Here is an 18737-nt window from a genome sequence, read left to right on the forward strand (position 1 = left end):
AGACAGGATGGTCTCATTTTCCTGACCTTGTGATCTGCTCGCCTCGACCTCCCAAAGTGCTGGGATTACAGATGTGAACCACTGTGCCCAGCCTTATTTTATTTTTAATTGACAAATAATAATTGTATATATTTATGAAGTGCAGTGTGATGTTTTGATACATATGTACATGTGGAATGATGAAATGAGGGTAAGCATATCTATCACCTCAAATATTTATCATATATTTTTATGAGAGCATTTAAAATTCTCTTTTAGCTAATTTGAAATATGTAACATATTACTATTAATTATAGCTACATTGTTGTGCAATAAAATACCAGAATATATTCCTCCTAACTAACTTAAAAGACTATTATGAAATAGCAGTTATATCATGTTCAAATTAACGGGTAAAGATTGAGATCTATTTTTCCACGATAAGCAAAAACAAACAACCAAAAAAAATCTTTTAAAGTTTATGCCCTAGAACTATCTTATAGAAAGCTAATGCAAGCCAAAATTGTTAACCAATGTAATGTCAGACTTTACAATAGGCACATAAAACATCAAAGGGAAACAGATTAAAATGGTTTAATTAATGTTTCATTTAATCAAAAATATCTAAATTATTATTTTTAACATAAAACCAATACATGACTATTAATGAAGTACTTTACACTCTTGTTTCTATGCTAATTCTTTGAAACCTGTTTTATATTTCAAACTTAAATACATTCAGTTCAGTATAATCATATTTTAGGCTCTTGATAGCCAAATCTTGCCATTTTATAAGTGAGAAAATTACATTCTAGAGTTGAAGTGATGGACCAAATTGTAAATGGTCAAGCCATGATTGCATTAGATTTTCTTTGACATACAATCAATTAAGTGTTTCTATCCTCTCTGACAAATGTAATGATACAGCATGTATGCAATAGGTCAGAGAAATGATGTCCAGCTTCTTTTGTTGGAGAAGTTTTCAATTGTTTTGTTATCTGTTATGTTTTGTTTGTTTAATTAGTTTATATGGTTAAATTAATTAAGAAGAAAATTAATTCTTAATTTATTTTAGAGGAGAGACAAAAGTTGTCCTGGATTAAAGAGCTAACTGTAAGTGATTGATCAAATAAAGAAATTATTTTTGTAAAGAATAAAGAATAACAATCCAAAAGTTTATTACTGGGAAAACAAGCCAAATGTGTTGTAGGTCTAAGAAATAGTTAATATTAACAGATTTGTGATAAAAGTTTTTATACTAGGCAGCCTAGTAGAATTTTCTTTAATTGGTTCTGAGTAGATCTTGCTAATGAGCATACCCCACATAAGCTCATTATGCTTTATATTACAGAAGGTGAATGATTGTGTTCCATTCCTATCAGTGGATTTTTAGAGTGTGGGTTTTCATAAGGATCTTTGCATGCATTTCAAAGTGGGTCAGTTTTTTCACTGACTACCTGCATTGTTACCAAAAGCATTTAAAATAATCAAAAGCATTAGTGCTCAAATCAAGTAGTATATGACCCCAAGATTGAATGGGCTTGTACTGTTACAAATAGGATTTGGGGTCATCCTTTGCCTTATCTTTAAAACAGTTGTTGTTCAAGAGAAGAATTAAGTGCTTATTTTTTTATCTGCATAGAAGCAGAATTTGGGGCCCTCGGGCTGCCTATTCTTCCATGTCAAAGATGTTAATACTGTATCTGCTTACCAATGTGACAAAGAGTATGTGTCGGCTGGGTTCTTTTCTTTGAAGTGAAGCAGAAACTAAAAACTTTCATTTTATCATTGAAAATCTTTTCCATATAACTTCGCCATCTCACACCCCCTGTAGAGCACTACAGTCTAGGTTAACTCTGGGCATAAGAAATTCATGGACTTGTCCCTGGTTAATAGATAATATAAAAATATGAATATATCATTGACATCATTCTCTTGTGTTTATGTGGCTGAAGAAATATGGGGTTGAATACTTCATAAATATTGTATAATGCATACATTTTTTAAAATTTTGAAACCTGAAGCTGAGCCAAGTAAAAAACACTGCCAAGTAAATATGAAAAACTGTGACCACTTCAGGAGAGCTTTCTTTTGAGAGAGCAAAAGGCTTCTGAAGGCAAGTTTTAACAATTATTATACAGAGTGTATGTCATTGAGTGATTTGTTTCTCACTGTCTGAAAGTAGTGTGACAACAACTATAATTGAACAGTTACTCATGTTTGTAGATGCATTTACTATTAATTTTGGTATAAACACATCAACTGCATGTTAAAAGACTTGCATTTCCATCAAGAACAGAATATTACAATTGAGTGGTCATCATGCCACATAAAAACATGAACGGTCATACAAAAACTTGTTTTTTTGGAGTATAAAAATAATGTGTGTAATTAAAGCGATCTTTTACACTGAAGCAGAGACGATTTAAAAATGAAATTAATAACCTCATTGTCAGTCTCCAATGCCATGAAATTTGTGTTAAAGATCTTGTTTCTCTTTGCTAGTTAGCAAGGACCCGAGCCATCAGTAGCAACCACTGTGCCTAATTTCCACTCTTTGTGTCAAAAGGAGAAATGAAAAATAGGGAATGACAGAGGTGAATGAAGCTGTCCTTCTCTTAATTTTATTTAACTCACTGTAACCAGCTTTCTCAACATATGTTCCAGGAATAATTTGGCTTTTATATTATCCACCAGCACCACCAAGTGGAAAAATTTTTATTTTTTCTTGTACAGTGATCATTGAAGACAAAACAAAATATAATACTGCAATAATATTAGGACTAATTAAATACGTCTGAGATATTAAAAAAAAGTGCATCTCAGAATCCTCAGGGTTTATCAAAGAACTGCTGAAAATATTACATTTCAGAAATTTAAAAAAAGATAATTTAAAAAATATATTTTATGTTTATGCTGATTTTTCTTGTTTAAAATTAATGCTGATAACATAAAACAAGTAAAATAAGAGATGATTTTACTATAGCAATTTATTTTTATTTTATTCCACATAATTTTACCCTAACAGCATAAATTATACTTTTTTATGTTCAATTTTTTTTATTTGCTGGTAGAAATTTGAAGAATTAAAAAGGAGGCTGTGAGCTAAAACATTCATTACTTGAGTGAAATAAAAATAAATAACAATAGAATATTTTTTTATAAATTCATGTAATAAAATCATTTTGTTTACTGATAACATAAAAACAACACATAAATTCTTTCTTTACTAGAAATAAAATTGTATACATATATATGTTTAAAATATTTGTTGAGCATAAAAAAAAATTTTAGGTGTCAGTATTTGGGGGGTTTATTTTAATGTATTTAGCTCTTTAATTTTCTAAAATATATGTCCTTTGCAAAAATAAGTAATGGGAAAACTCAAATTACACTACAAATTTATTCAAATTAGCCAGGTAGAAAGTGCCGTAATCCTAGCTGCAAATTGTATATAACTATCTAGGAAGTGAGGGGACTTGAGCTCAGATACATTTGAGTACTCAAGATGATTTAAAAATATAAATATATAATACTATTCTACCTTATAATAAAATATGAGGGCATTTTGTATTGGAAATGCAATGTGTCTTTCTTCAGTATTAGTCCAATTACTCCTAGGGATGCTTTATTCAAATATGGAATGTTTATCTCCCTCCACTTACGCTGTTAGGTTGTCTTGTCAAGTGATGATTATTTAGGGACAATTAATATGAAGTTTCAAAACCAATAGTAGTGAAGATTAACTTTATACAGTTATTTTGTTCTCATTTATACCTTTAGCATTCTTCCCGTTGATCAAACAAAGCTAACTTTATTATATTTACTGACATTAAACTGAACACCAGCCTGACAGAGCCTATCATGGCTTTCAAGGAGAAAACTTTGAGATGAATTTTAGCTCTGGTCTGTATAAATTTAAGAAGGGTATTTCGTGTAATCCCAGCACTTTGGAAGGCCGAGGCGGGTGGATCACGAGGTCAAGAGATCGAGACCATCCCGCTCAACATGGTGAAACCCCGTTTCTACTAAAAATACAAAAAAATTAGCTGGGCATGGTGGCGCGTGTCTGTAATCCCAGCTACTCAGGAGGCTGAGGCAGGAGAATTGCTTGAACCCAGGAGGCGTAGGTTGCGGTGAGCCGAGATCGCGCCATTGTACTCCAGCCTGGGTAACGAGGGAAACTCCGTCTCAAAAAAAAAAAAGAAGAAGAAGAAGAAGGGTTTTTACAAGTGGGGATCTATTCAGGATTCAATGTAGCTTATTATCTAATAATTTTGCATTGGTGGGCACAGGCAGTCACTTGTTTGACATGCATATTGGTGGTTGAGTCGTGTGTAAGTCTTGATAATGACGTTATTTTAGTTGGTTCACAGCTGATTCTTAAGAAGCAAGTATTTGTGCCACATATTCTTTGTCCAGTCTATCACTGATGGGCATTTGGGTTGGTTCCAGGTCTTTGCTATTGTAAACAGTGCCATGTACCCCAGAACATAAAGTACAATTAAAAAAAAAGCGAGTATTTTGGAGAATAGAAAATGAAAAATATATCTATCTATCTAAATATATTTTATTGCATTTTAGGTTCTGGGGTACATGTGAAGGACATGCAGGATTGTCGCATAGGTACATACATGGCAATGTGGTTTGCTGCCTCCATCCCCATCACCTATATCTGGCATTTTTCCCCATGTTATCCCTCCCCAACTTCCCACCCACCACTGTCCCTCCCTTAGCCGCCCTGCCGACAGACCTCAGTGTGTGATGCTCCCCTCCCTGTGTCCATGTGTTCTCATTGATATTGGTTAGTACAAACACAGCTAAGAATGCTTTATCAAATTATTATTTAGACAGGGATGGGGATATATGTTTGGCAGAGAATTGTTTAACATAAGAAAGCGTTAAATATGGTTTCCATTCTTCATTTCTGAAAACAAGAAGAAAAACATCAAAGAATTATGTTGCTACAACTGCTGAAAGAGAATTCATGTTGGATCACTTGCATTACTACACATCTTGCAAACAGAGGAACTCATTTTATTCTGAAGTATCTCTTCATAGATGTTTGCATCGTGAGCAGCCTTGGAAAGTAGAATAAGTGGCTTCTTCTGGAGCAGAGTCAAGGGATACCCAAGGCTAAACTGGTGTTAGCAATGAGATTCTCACTGTCCATTATGGAACACTGGATGAAAACACTAGAAGATTTATTTGGTTAAGCCATAGTTGTTACCAGGCCCTCAGCAGAAAAAGTAAATGCAAAGCCCTTTTTCTAGGAGACCTCACTCCCTTTTGTGACCTTATTAGTCCTTTTCCTTATATCCAGAATTCTGGGCCTTTATAGTGAAAGATATAAGGTGGGGATGAAAGATATAAGGTGAAAGATATAAAGGTAGGGTTAAGCAGACATTATCGTCAAGAGAATCAAAGTCCATATGTGTTCACCTCACTATGCTTCAGAATTTTGAAGGAAGAGATTCAAATAATTACAGATCTGTTGAATATGAAAAGCAAACTTGCCATCCTACCCTTGACTGTGGAAGAGAAAGGTATACTTATTCAATTGTCAGTGTTTGGACAGGGTTCATAGTGAGAAAAGAAATCTAGCATGACCACGTAGGTAGGGTCCTTTGGGTAAATTCATTTTATTATTATTGCTTTTATATAATAAGGTTTACTAGAAATGAATGTGTCGTATGCTCGTGCTTCCTGTCCTGTAGTGCCAGAGAGCATTCTCCCAGTCAGAAAAAACCACATGTATAGAAGTGCTAATGGGACAAATACATGGCTAGCCAATTTGCCTCCCTATAATCTCCTGGGGGAGTCAACATAATCAGTTTAGAATGCCAGGAGGAGAAAGGAGAAGTCATTAGCTTAATTAAAGATTAAAAGGCATTAGAAAGTAGTATGAGATGCAATATCTCAGTATGCCCTCTGTTCCCAGTGACACAGGAAGCTTGCAATGGATTAAGTTGTTGCTCCTACAGCTCTGGCTGTTCCATGTACTCAGAAATACCAGGATCAAGATCAGTTAACATGCATGTCACAAGGCTCCAAGGTATGTTTTTAGTACAGGACCATCTATACTTTCCAGCCAGCCTTGAGTGTGTCAAGATTTATCGTGAGTGCCTCTACCTTCTGATGTCAAAGCTTTGACTATGGAGATAACATTTTGTTGGATGGCAAAGACTCAGATGCAATGCCCCTGACCTTGGTGTTATCATACCTTCTCCGGAAGGCCGTAATGATAAAACCTGACAAATTGCACTGATTGACAAGTAAACCTTCTTGGAAGTATGTCCGCGTATTTACAATGATGAATTCCTCTGGCAGTCAGGAAACAACTTCTCAGCTGCCCTAACATAAAAATAGCTTCCCACCTATTATGCTCTTTATTATTGGAAAAAGCTTGTGCCTTGCTTGGGTATTCTACTTGTTCCTTAGTTCTTAAGCTAACTCACACATTAAATTTTTTTATTGTCATTCAAATCAGTAGACATGAAACAATAGAAACTGTCCAGCAAGGTGTAATGTACTCTATATTTAGGACACCACAAGGCTAGTAATTTATTTGAACCATGTGTCTCTGTGAATGATGATTCTGCTCATTGGAACTTTTGGCAAAGAGAAACAGCTTCCATTTAGAGGAACTCATTCTGTTTTGAGCTAGTCTTCCATACAGTCGTTAGTACTAATTGTACCATTTTTTAGAATGATCTGTTAGCTTGCTATTTTGTTCCTGTTGAAACTTAACTTCTGTCACATTGAAGTCTGTGACTCTCTGACATGATATTGTCATTTGGAGGTAGATCAACTTAAACCCAATAGTTGGCAAGTCAAGCAGTATCCAACAAGCCTTACTTGTTAAGTGGGTATAGATATTCAAGAATACAGACAACAGATTATCTCACTTATGCATGAAAAATTAATAGCTGTCACTTTAGAGGAAAATTTACTCCTGACTGTGCTACCTAATTCAAAGTTCTTGAATCACCTGGACTCTCAATTAACAGAGATTTCACTAAATTCTATGCCTGGTTCGATTATTATGTAATCTGAAAACTGATGGTGTCCACGAAATTGTTATAGCTGTAGATCCTCAAAACCAGCTAAGCAGAACCAAAAATTGATATGGTTGCTTTCCTCAAGATCATTTTCATAGCTTTTTGCAATACTTTTTTTTTGAGAGGGAGTTTCGCTCTTGTTACCCAGGCTGGAGTGCAATGGTGCGATCTCGGCTCACCGCAACCTCCGCCTCCTGGGTTCAGGCAATTCTCCTGCCTCAGCCTCCCAAGTAGCTGGGATTACAGGCACATGCCACCATGCCCAGCTAATTTTTTGTATTTTTAGTAGAGACGGAGTTTCACCATGTTGACCAGGATGATCTCGATCTGTTGACCCCGTGATCCACCCGCCTCGGCCTCCCAAAGTGCTGAGATTACAGGCTTGAGCCACCACGCCTGGCCCTTTCTTCAATACTTAATGAAATTTGTTGTCCTTCTACTGACCCTTGGGCCATTGCTAATTGTCTGGTTGTTTATCTGGCATACAGAAAACTATAGACTGGTAGATTTAAGACACATCTTTAGGATCACTTACTATAGAACAAATTGCAGCCTTTTAACAAACCGTCTGGGCTACACATGTAGGTGACAACTATAAAGGAACATTCTCTGATGACACTGACTGAAAGCAAATTGCTGATCAAATTACACCCAAGTTCCCACTATTTCTGCCTATATTTGTCATCATACCAGGCATGAAAATATATCATTCACGTAGATTGGGCTCTAAGTAAATAATTCTGTATTTCCAATGCAGAGGGTACAGCTACCACTGCTTGCCATATTATAGACATATGACAAAAGTTGACCCAGTTGGGATGTTGTTGTCCCACTTGTTACTGAAAATTTGAGTGCATATGATTTTTGAGCCCTTTCTGAGAGCTACCAGTGATGCCTCACAATTGATGATACCTTTTCAGGTTATGATGATGCTACTCCATTCTGATCAGCTGATTTTGGCTACATCACATTAACTCTTGAAACTATTGTTGTCGTAATTCCAGCATTTCAGGTCATTTCTCAACTAACAGTGGCGCACCTTTGATCTCAGAAGCCACTGAATGTTCATGTCAAGTTATTTAATGGGACTTCTACATTTCCACCATTCATTTATAACTGGTATGCTGAGCACTTGAATGATCTCCTAAACAATACATTTAAATATGCTGACTATCTCACTGACATCTTTGACCCTACTAAGGCATGTTGGTCACTAAATGTGCTGCCATCAGAAAGTGATTATTTCCTCTCTGTAGATATTGATGAAGATAAAGATATTTCTTGAAAATTTGGAATTCCATCCTGACTGTTCCTGGGTGTTATACTTTCTTCTTTCACCTACAGCATCTAGTTACCGTCCACTGAGTATCCTCCTTGCTGAGTCCCCCTTAGACTTAGTCAAAGTAAGAGATGTAATGAGATTTTATAAGTAATGTAAAATTACCTGGTCCCTTTTACATCTGACGTTCCGCAAGAAACATCTATGCATGAGAAGATTACTGGGCAAATAAAAAATGTCTAGCTACTGTAGTGATATACCATTATTTTGGCAGCGGTGGAGGGAAGGCAGCAACTAAGTACCTAGAGAAGAATCGCCTTAGAACACAGGACATCTGGGTCTGGGAGAGATGTTAGTGGTGTTTCTATTTTGAAGTCACTTCTGAATCCTTTTTCATGAAGGAAAACACTCCGGTGCGGGTCTTCACACCATTGCAAACCCCTTAAATTGGAATCAGACTCTCATCTATCAGAAACAACAGGAGATGTCCTAGATCCTGCACCTCTCATACAAAACAGCTGTAAACTACACTGTTGTTACTGTCACTTGTCATTCCACATGATAGATGATTGTCATCTGGCTGATGTCAAGGACAATAAGACAGATTGAACAGACCGCCCTTAGGCAGTTCTTGAAAAACAAAACTTGACTTGATTATTCAAAGTGGACTGTGAAACTTATGGCCTACCAAGTGGCTGGGAGACACACTGTCAACCTGTACCTACTAACTGATACATATACCATGTATGCATGTGGGGAAAGGGGAGTACCAATAATTTTAATAAACACTTTTTCTTTCTGGGGATATCAGACCACTGGGTTGTATTACTTATTTTAAGCCAGTCATTAAAATATTCTTTCTCTGAAAACATGGCCATTTGCACCTTAATGTTTAAGAGACCTTGAGGTACAAGTGTTTAAGAGGCCACTTGTACCTTGGTGTTTAAGAGACCTTGAAGAAACACAACAGCTCATCATGCCATTAGGTAACTTACAGGTGGCTATGGTTAGCCCTCCAAAATAAGGCTATCCTAGGTTTCTTAGTTTCTTGACCATACTGGAGGAACAATTGACCTGATAGTTATAAGATTTGTTAGGTGGGATCTGATCAGTTCTCATTTAGTGGTAATTATTTCCCAGTACTGAGACTGTACCCTTCTGTGTACTCACCCAGTGTCCTGTGAATCGTGAGTTTTCCAAACTGGCTAATGAGAAGAGGGCCTGTGAGTTCAGGGCACTGGTATTATTGCCACTAATCATTTAATGCTGATATTTCCCTGGTCTCATGTATTTTTCTCACACATACTGATCACTATTCAGCTGACTATTCAGTCAAACTAAAGCAAGACTCTAATCACAAATGCCATGGGGAGCTTTAAAAAGAATACTTTCAGATAGTAATGGATTCTGATTACATATTTTATTCTATTCCTTCTCAACTTTGAGCATAATTTATTTGCATCTTTACAAAAATTATGAAATCTTCATATTCCTTATTTGATGTTTCACAGGAGAGCCTACTTTGTCCCATGGAGGCAACCATCACATTCCATCTGATATCTGTGGGATGTCAGAGACCAAGAAGTGTTAAAATGCTGAGCTTGTGTGGGTGTTAAAGTACAAACAGGAGAAGAAGTGTATTCAGATGTGGTGGTGAGGGGGTATGGCTCTCCAGTCTGGAGCACTGGAGCTTGGATCAGGTGAACAGTAGGTCCAGGTGAACAGTGGGCAAGTCAGCGCCTGAACAGAATGAAAGGGCCACCCACAAAGATGAGGACTGAATTGAAGTTACAGATCCCAGATCCCAGCTGGTTGGAGAGACCATCTTCATGGAGGGATGACCCAGCCAGAGCTGGGATGAAAGATAATCCATGCTCTTTTGGATATAATATGTATTATAATTTCATTTTTCTCTCAACTAGTTTTAAAGTTTACACTGTTTTCATTAGTCACTATACAATAGTTTTCTGCATATAAAATATACAATAGTTTTCTGCATTCCATCAAGCTTAACATTAAGAGGTACATTTACTCATCTCCTGACATTGCAAATATCTTAGAATATTAACCTTTGTTAGTATTAGTTCTGTTCAAATGCATGTGTTTATTTTTCTGTGTAATTCTAAAATTGCATGATATTGATAATACTCTGTAAAGTTAGATTTTCTCAGATGTATCCACATTATTTACCATGTTCTTTGATCTTTAGACTAAAGCAGTTTTAAATACCAGGCTTACTTTTCTTTTTTCTAAACTGGGAAAGCATTTTTTGTAGATTTTGAGTAGTCCCTTGTTGTATCATTAACTCTTTGATCCATTTTAATGCACAGTTTTCATCCATCCCTTTTTTGTTGTTATCTTTGAGAGAATTGATCATGGTAACTAAGCTGCAATACTAAATTAGAAGAGTTTTCAATCTTAAACAATATAACTTTGACATAGTAAAATAATTTAAACAATAAAATGGGTTCATATTTGTATGCTTGCATCTTAACCTTTCTCGTTATTATTTTGATAATGAAACTTTACCTTGAAATGTCACTAGTATTTTTGTGTGTGTGTGTGTTTTGTTTCATTGATCTCTCCAGTAAACATCATTAAACATACTATTTCAAAAGTTAAAATATCTGCTGAAAGGCATCTGACAACTAAAAAGTCAGTGACAAATTACTGAGCTAGAATTAAAGAGTTGATATATAAAGTTGTAGAACGGAACCTAGAATTAGGGGCTGCTTTCGTTATCCTCTGAAAAGGGCCCTAGAATCCTGAGATGCTTAGCATCACTGACAACTTCAAGATGCTAGGGCTATAAAAAAAGGAATCCCATGTCTTGTCACTTTGAAGGCAGCTAGTAAACTTTCCATTTATTTTGAGTTAGGACTCAAAAGACTGCCCCATAAATCAGGTAAGTAGACTCATAAAAAAGGTAAGTAGACCAGCTCTCACTAGAGCCAATAGCAAGGCTTAAAATCATCCCATTTTGTGAAACTACATTAAAGCAAGTCTTGATTTCTGGTTATATTGTAGACATAACACAAAGGAACATAATCTGTTTCTGGAGGAGTAAGCATCATGAGAGGTCTTAAACTACTCCTGCAGTAATGATTGGATTACTAATATGCACATGCTTGATGGTGTCCTCTTGGTCTCCAAGGCTCTGATTTTTTTTTTTTTTTTGAGACGGAGTTTCGCTGTTGTTACCCAGGCTGTAGTGCAGTGGCACGATCCCGGCTCACCGCAACCTCTGCCTCCTGGGTTCAGCAATTCACCTGCCTCAGCCTCCCAAGTAGCTGGGACTATAGGCACACACCACCATGCCCAGTTGATTTTTGTATTTTTAGTAGAGACGGGGTTTCACCTTGTTGACCAGGATGGTCTCGATCTTTTGACCTCTGATCCACCTGCCTCAGCCTCCCAAAGTGCTGAGATTATAGGCGTGAGCCACCGCGCCTGGCTGACTTTTCTTTATTCTTTTTTGACTTTATTCTCCTCAGATCAGATGCTGAATATTTTGTCATCTCAAACATGCTTTTGAGTTTTTTTTTACAGATTTAAAACATTTTTCAGTTGTACTTTTCAACATCAGAATTTTGTTTTTCAAAACCAGAATTTTTGGTTCTGGGTTTATACACACACACACACACACACACACACACAGACACACACACTCTTATGGATATTCTCTCTTTAGTGGAAATCATTCTTACACTTTAATTCAACTGGCTCAATTTAGATATGGCTTCCTTTAGTTATTTGGGCACATTTAATGTTTATTTTAATTTTTATATAATACGAATTTATTAATTCTGTTAATTTCTAATTTATTAATTCTATCTTTCAATAATTGAAATAAAATGTTGAACAGATTGTTGCACGTCAGGAATGGAGAAATGACACTACTGGAATAAATCATGTGCTAAATTACTCACTTTGTTTAAATAAAGCTATATATTTTTGTTGGGCATATACATCCCATATGGACTAAAGATACAAACTGACATATGGAATCAATCTCAGAGCTCCCCTATTATTGGAATCCAGCAAAAAATTACCCATGTATTGACTAAAAGAAAAATTACAAGAAAATTTAAAGTAATTTAAGTCATAGTTAATAAATTCTGAAAAATATGATGAGGTTTTTTAAACCCATGATTCATAACTAGATGGAAGGTTGTTGACCTTCTCGTTAAAAGGAAAATAGGTATTGGCTATTTCAATTTAGTGATGATAAAGCAAAACACGCATGTATTGTAATATTGGGGTTCAGGGTGCCCTCAGCTCCCCTGAGAGGACGCTTCTCCAGGTTATTGGTCTCCTGCCCTCTCAAGAATGAGAGAGGGGACCACGGCACAGTGCACCGTGTGCAGTAAATGCTGGACTCAAAGGTGTTTGTAGAAAGTGATTTATTTAAATAGAGAGAAACAGGAGAATGAGAGAGAAAAAAACAGCTAACTCTCACACTGAGAGAATCCAGAAAGATGGAATCCAGGATAGGAAAGCAGCTTCCACACTGAGTGGAAGGGAATAGAGGGAGAGATGGAGTTTAAGAGGGGAAGACAGGCCTCCATGAGAAAGGGTGGAAGAGGACTCCAGAGGGGAAATCCAGGATAGAGAATAACAGCTTCCACGAAGGGAGTGTTCATGGAAAGGAATCCAAACATGGAAGCTGAAGGGGTGAGGAAGAAGGGGGTCTTTAACCTGGAAGGAATCCCCACCTTCTCTAAGACCCTTGGCCAATGAAAGGAGTTACTTAGAACTTCCGCCGGAGTGATTGACTCTTACTTTCTTCACCCGGCCTTGAAATTCAAACATAAACTCTTAAATCTCTGGAATGGAGAGAGATGGGATGGGCCATGGTGCTGGTAAGTTCTTGCCCTTATAACTATGCCCCCTTGTGGACCCAGAAAGAGAACACATTCCCTCAGTATGACTAAAACCTGAAGACAATAGGGACATCAAAATTAAAGAGCTTTTGTGTTTATATACAGGGAGACAAGGAATGGCTATTTAATGTATCACTTCTAAATATATGTATAGCCATATCTATTTGGTATCTTAGAAAATAGTATTACAATAACTAGTATAAGACATGATTAATACTATTTCCCATAGATTTCAATGATTAGCTTTAGTCCTTTTAGTTTTAGGTTTTTGAGGTAGTCCTTAAATTTGAGTAGAAATCAAATGGATCAATCTAAACCTTTATGGGTTCAGTTGCCTTATATTTGCCTGTATCACGGTAATTGGTAACATTCAAGTAGTGTTGACCTAGCGATCTAATTAGGGCTTATGTCAGACAATGTTCAATTTAGCAATGAATATGGGTTATCAGTATTCCAAGGAAATATATGTAAGAGGAACACTTGATTTAGAGATTATAATTGTATCAAATATTATCCCCTACAATTTATTGAATGTTACCAAAAAAATGAAATAATATATTTTGTTGAAAGATTCAGCGGCAATATCTGTGGCGTGGGTCTTAGTAACGACTGAGGGTTATTAGAGATACCTACCGAGTATTTTGTTGAGGAAGATGTTGAGTACTGTACTGTGGCTAAGGACACTACTGTTCCTAGAAATTAAATTAAACATTTATAATATTAAATTTTAAAAATCTATTTAACCGTCTGTGTTCTTCAGAAAAACTATATATTATCATTAGGATGACAGAAAAATTGATTAATTGATAAATATATATAGATATAGATAGAGAATGCAGAAAGAGATTGGCTATAAGCATTTGGATTATGCAGTTATGGAGGCCGAGAGGCCCCAATACTGTAGTTTCTTCCCTAAATACAGCAAATAATTCTTAAGCTTGAAAAGCATTACATATCGTTATGTGTTAGAATATGTGTTAGAATGGTGTGCGTATCTTAAAATGTTCAGTGAGTATTGTGGTAAGATAATTTCTGGTGAAATTGCCTTAATCACTAAACTTTGTTGTTGTTGTTTGCTTCTTTAAAAAGAAAAAATCTGTTCAATGCATTTTGGTGCTTATTACCTAGAGTAAAATATCACTCTTTAATACTAACAATGAACATTGAACATAAACAGCTGGAAACATATATTTTGGGCAACTCAGTTGATATATATATATGTGTGTGTGTGTGTGTATATTTCTGTCATTTTTAACCTTTTATGAAAGTTTTCATTTGCATCAATATGCTAGTCTATGGAGTACACAGATCGTTCTACAAACCATCTGGTGACTAAGCATCGCTATTGAATGCAGTTGACAAGGAAACAACTAGTCAACATCAAATAAATAGATTATTTTGTGCAAATAGCTGCCTCTTGGTGACAATAATAAATATTTTTATCAAGGAAATGTCTAACAATAATTCAATGACAATTTACAATACATTTATTGCCTTCAAATGCTTGTACAGTCTCTTTTTCTCTCACTTTCTATATATATATGCATGTGTGCGTATATATATATATACATATATATGTGTGTTTATATATACACACACATGCATATATAGAGATAGAGAATATGTATATATATACACACACATGCATATATATATACAGAGAGAGAAAGAGAATGTACATTTTATATATATATATACACACACACACACACACACACACACACACACACACACACACTGTATATATTATCCTGAACAATGTGAGAAACCTTTGGGATATTTTGAGTAGAGACATAAAATAACCTGCCCTTTGCTTTAACAGAGTATTCTAGATACTATGTTTGTGATAAACTAGAAGGGAAAGAGTGAAAGCAAGAAAAAAGAAAAATATTTTAGCAATATAGATCAGAGATAAGAATGTGGTGTGCCTCACTTACTGAAGAAATAATTTTCACGAAAAACAAAACAGATACCCTGTAAAGTATGGAATGAAGCATAATATAAAGAGGCAGGGTGTGGGGTGGAAACTAAGGAAAACGACTCTGGCAAACTCTGGCACTGACCAAATCAATAGGAGTAGGCACTGCGGCACAAATCCCATTTCAGAGTTGTTTGATGGCCCTGTCTGTAAGTATGAATTTGATTTGAACTAACTGAACATTTGGATGAGATCTAACTTGCTCTCACCCTCCAATATTTGTTTCTTTAGTCAACTGAGGGCAACATTCAAAAAAGCTAGAGTGTGGGAGTTTACTCCATAAAGGAAATCTGGGAGGGGTATCAAAATATCATCTACCATAAAATGGTTGAGAATTGGTTTGATTTTAAATTATATGTTGAAGGTACATAAACAGGACTTGTAATGGATTAAATGTTAGCACAAGATTAATAAAGGAATTAGTAATTATTTTTAAAAATTAATCTGGAATGGAGTCGCCATTTACTAAAATGTGAAGGATTGCAGGAATAGCATATTTGAAGGCAGGGGGATCAAGAGTTCAGGCTTTTACATTATAATTTTGAAATACCTACTAGATATCCAAGTGGTAACTGAGTATATAGGTCTGGGATACAGAATCATCCTAGAGTTGTAAATTGGAATGGTCTTTATTTAGACCATTTAGATAGTTTAACACTATCAGACTGTTTCTGAGACAACCAAAGGAGGGGGCATTGAAAAAATGGCCAAGGTCTAGGCCTTGGAGGTTTATATTATGAAAAAGTCTAGGAGCTGTGGATGAAGCAGCAAAGAAAACTTATCTGGACACAATGACTATAAACAAGTCTTGACAAATTTATGTCAAAATGGGGGAGTTTTAATATAAGGGAAAAAGTGAAATGAGCAATTATGTGAAGGTGAAAACAGGGTTAAAGAGCTTTACTTTTAAGATAGAATGACGGTCTGAATATTTGCCTCCTAGTGGTTAAAAATTCAGTAGAAAGTGCAGAGAACACAAAACGATTCCAGAGAGAGTACAGAGGATTGTGGGAGCAGTGTCATCAAGTAGGTGAGAGGGAATGGGATCTGGTAGTGTTGGTCTTTGCTAAACAACATGGAAAATGTATCTTATGTACTCGGAAAGAAACAGAGTATAGAGGCAAAGTAGACAGGTGGTTCAATGGGGCAATAGAAGCTGGGGCAGTTGTTTGTTTTCTGTGTTTGCTGAGAAATCTTTGAATTTTGTTCAGAGCATTATTTGGCTATTCATTACACATCAGAAAATAATCTATTTTCGGAATGTATCTTCTTAATGAATTACTGCTTATTCTATTGATGAAGAGCAGCCACAGAGACCAATTTCTGTTTGGGACCACAGCCAACTCTGAGAGAATTTGACTATTGAGATTATTGGGCAAGTTAGGAAAAATAGAAGAGGGCAAATAAGGGAACTCATTTTTCCTTGGAAGCATTGTTATGCTAATCTCTGTTTTATTCCATTTATATTTATATGCATAGGCTATGTATTCATAAACTTATATATTTTACCATCATTTTATAGACAACCGAAAGTTGTCTCTATATTAAAATTATATTAAAGTCTCTATAAAATAATTTTCTCAAAACTATAAAGCAAATAAAATATAAAACTTAGTTTTTAACACAAATTAGCATATTGGTACGCTGTTAAAACGCTATTGTTTAACATGTTTCTCTGACTCGTGAATTTCCAGTAAGCTTGCTGATATAATTAAATGTTTGAACAGATCCATAATTATTTTTTGAAAGAGTACTTTCTAAAGCATCATATCAAGAGGCATATGCTATATGATTGTCTCTTTGTACTCTTTGCTTATTCATTGTGAATAATTGAAAGTTTTTAGCTGTTGGAAGGCAACTTTCCACAATAGCCATAATATGAAAACAACTTAAATGTCCATTCACAGGTAAATACTTTAAAAAGTGTCATAAACATGGAATGGAGTATTATTGAACCTGAAAAAGAAGGAAATCCTGCCATATATAATAATATAAATGAACCTGAAGGATGTCAATGCTAAATAAAATAAGCCAATCACAAAATGACAGATACTGTATGCTATAATTTTCTTATAACTGGAGCAAGAAGATAATTTTTTGTCCCTATTAGCTACTTAATTTTGTGTGCATAATTGGCTTTTCAAATATAAAACTAATGATGGTTTTTAAAAAGTAAAATGTCTTAATTGGAACTAATAAAATGTGAAATAATCATATAATTTTTAAATAATATTTTTAGAAGTGATTTCTTTGACATTTTCACTTTTTCTGTCTTTTTTATGTAATGTTAATTTTCACGTAGTTTTAATAACTGTCTAGCAATTGTGAGATTACATATCCTCATTATATATAGCATTTTGTGACTTAGTGATGAAAATGAGTGTTTTCATGAATTGAACCTTTGCAACTCTGGCAAATAAAATATGGGCTCGATAAGGTCATATATATTGAGCTATAAAAATTTTAAAGATAATTTTTCAAATCAATAATTTTTTATTGAGTCATTGACATGCTTGCATACAACTAGTTCATTCTGATGCTGTCTACTAAAAATTGTAGAAAATATTGAATTTTAATAGTATCACGTTTTATGATGTTATTACCTGCTTTTATAGAAAATAACCTTCAAAGTCTGGATTCTGAGTTTGAAGACTTAAACGTAAGAAATCTAGTGTTATTAAGTAAATTAAAAATTATCAAAATTTAAGTTGTGGTGGAGGTCTGATTTTTCCTGAACAGAAATTTTATTACATCCAGAAGTAGATTCACCTAAATAATCTGTGATGCCAAATACAAATTTAAAATGTGGAGAACCTATCTTTTAAAAAATGTGTTTTTATTTTTCTGCAGCCTCTTTCCTTACCTGCCATGGTGTTAGTATTTGCTATTTCATGGCGAATTTCTTAGGGCATAGGACTACCCTTGGAATGAGTGCAGATCCTCACATGTTCCCAAGGTCCTGCCCCATGACTTGGTGCGTTGGATGGGTGTGCATAAGTATATGGAAGTACTCATGCTGTACATGAGTGCATCAGTGTATGAGTATATAGCATCACCATCACCTTCTTTGACTAGAGGAAACTATACTAAAAATAGATGATAGATGATAGATAGATAGATAGATAGATAGATAGATAGATAGATAGATAGATAATAGATAGAGGACAGATAGATGATAGATGATAGTTTAACACTATAGTTAATATTGCTGGTAAAGCATCTTTCTGCTTTACTTTCACAAGTCTTTCTTTAACAACAGCCAGAATTTGTCCGTAGAGTTAGGTGTTTGTGTTAAATGACCTTGTGACACTTTCCTCTGCTAAGCCTTGCTTCCAATGTGGTAAGTGCAAAGTCAGAGATAGACTGAAGGAAGTAAATAATCCCCAAAGCAAGGCACTTAACTCGTTTTTGGTGCATTATAAAAATTTTTTTTTAGAGGTTAGTTTTAAGTCAAGTTATAAAAGAAACTAATCCCATTGCTAGGTGAAGGGGTCACAAAGACAGATTAGGTAGAAGGGAGAACAGAAGTAAACACACAGAGGTTGAAAATCATAAGG

This window comes from Callithrix jacchus, chromosome 1 (genome assembly GCF_049354715.1).
Source record: "Callithrix jacchus isolate 240 chromosome 1, calJac240_pri, whole genome shotgun sequence".
NCBI classification, from domain to species: Eukaryota; Metazoa; Chordata; class Mammalia; order Primates; family Cebidae; genus Callithrix; species Callithrix jacchus.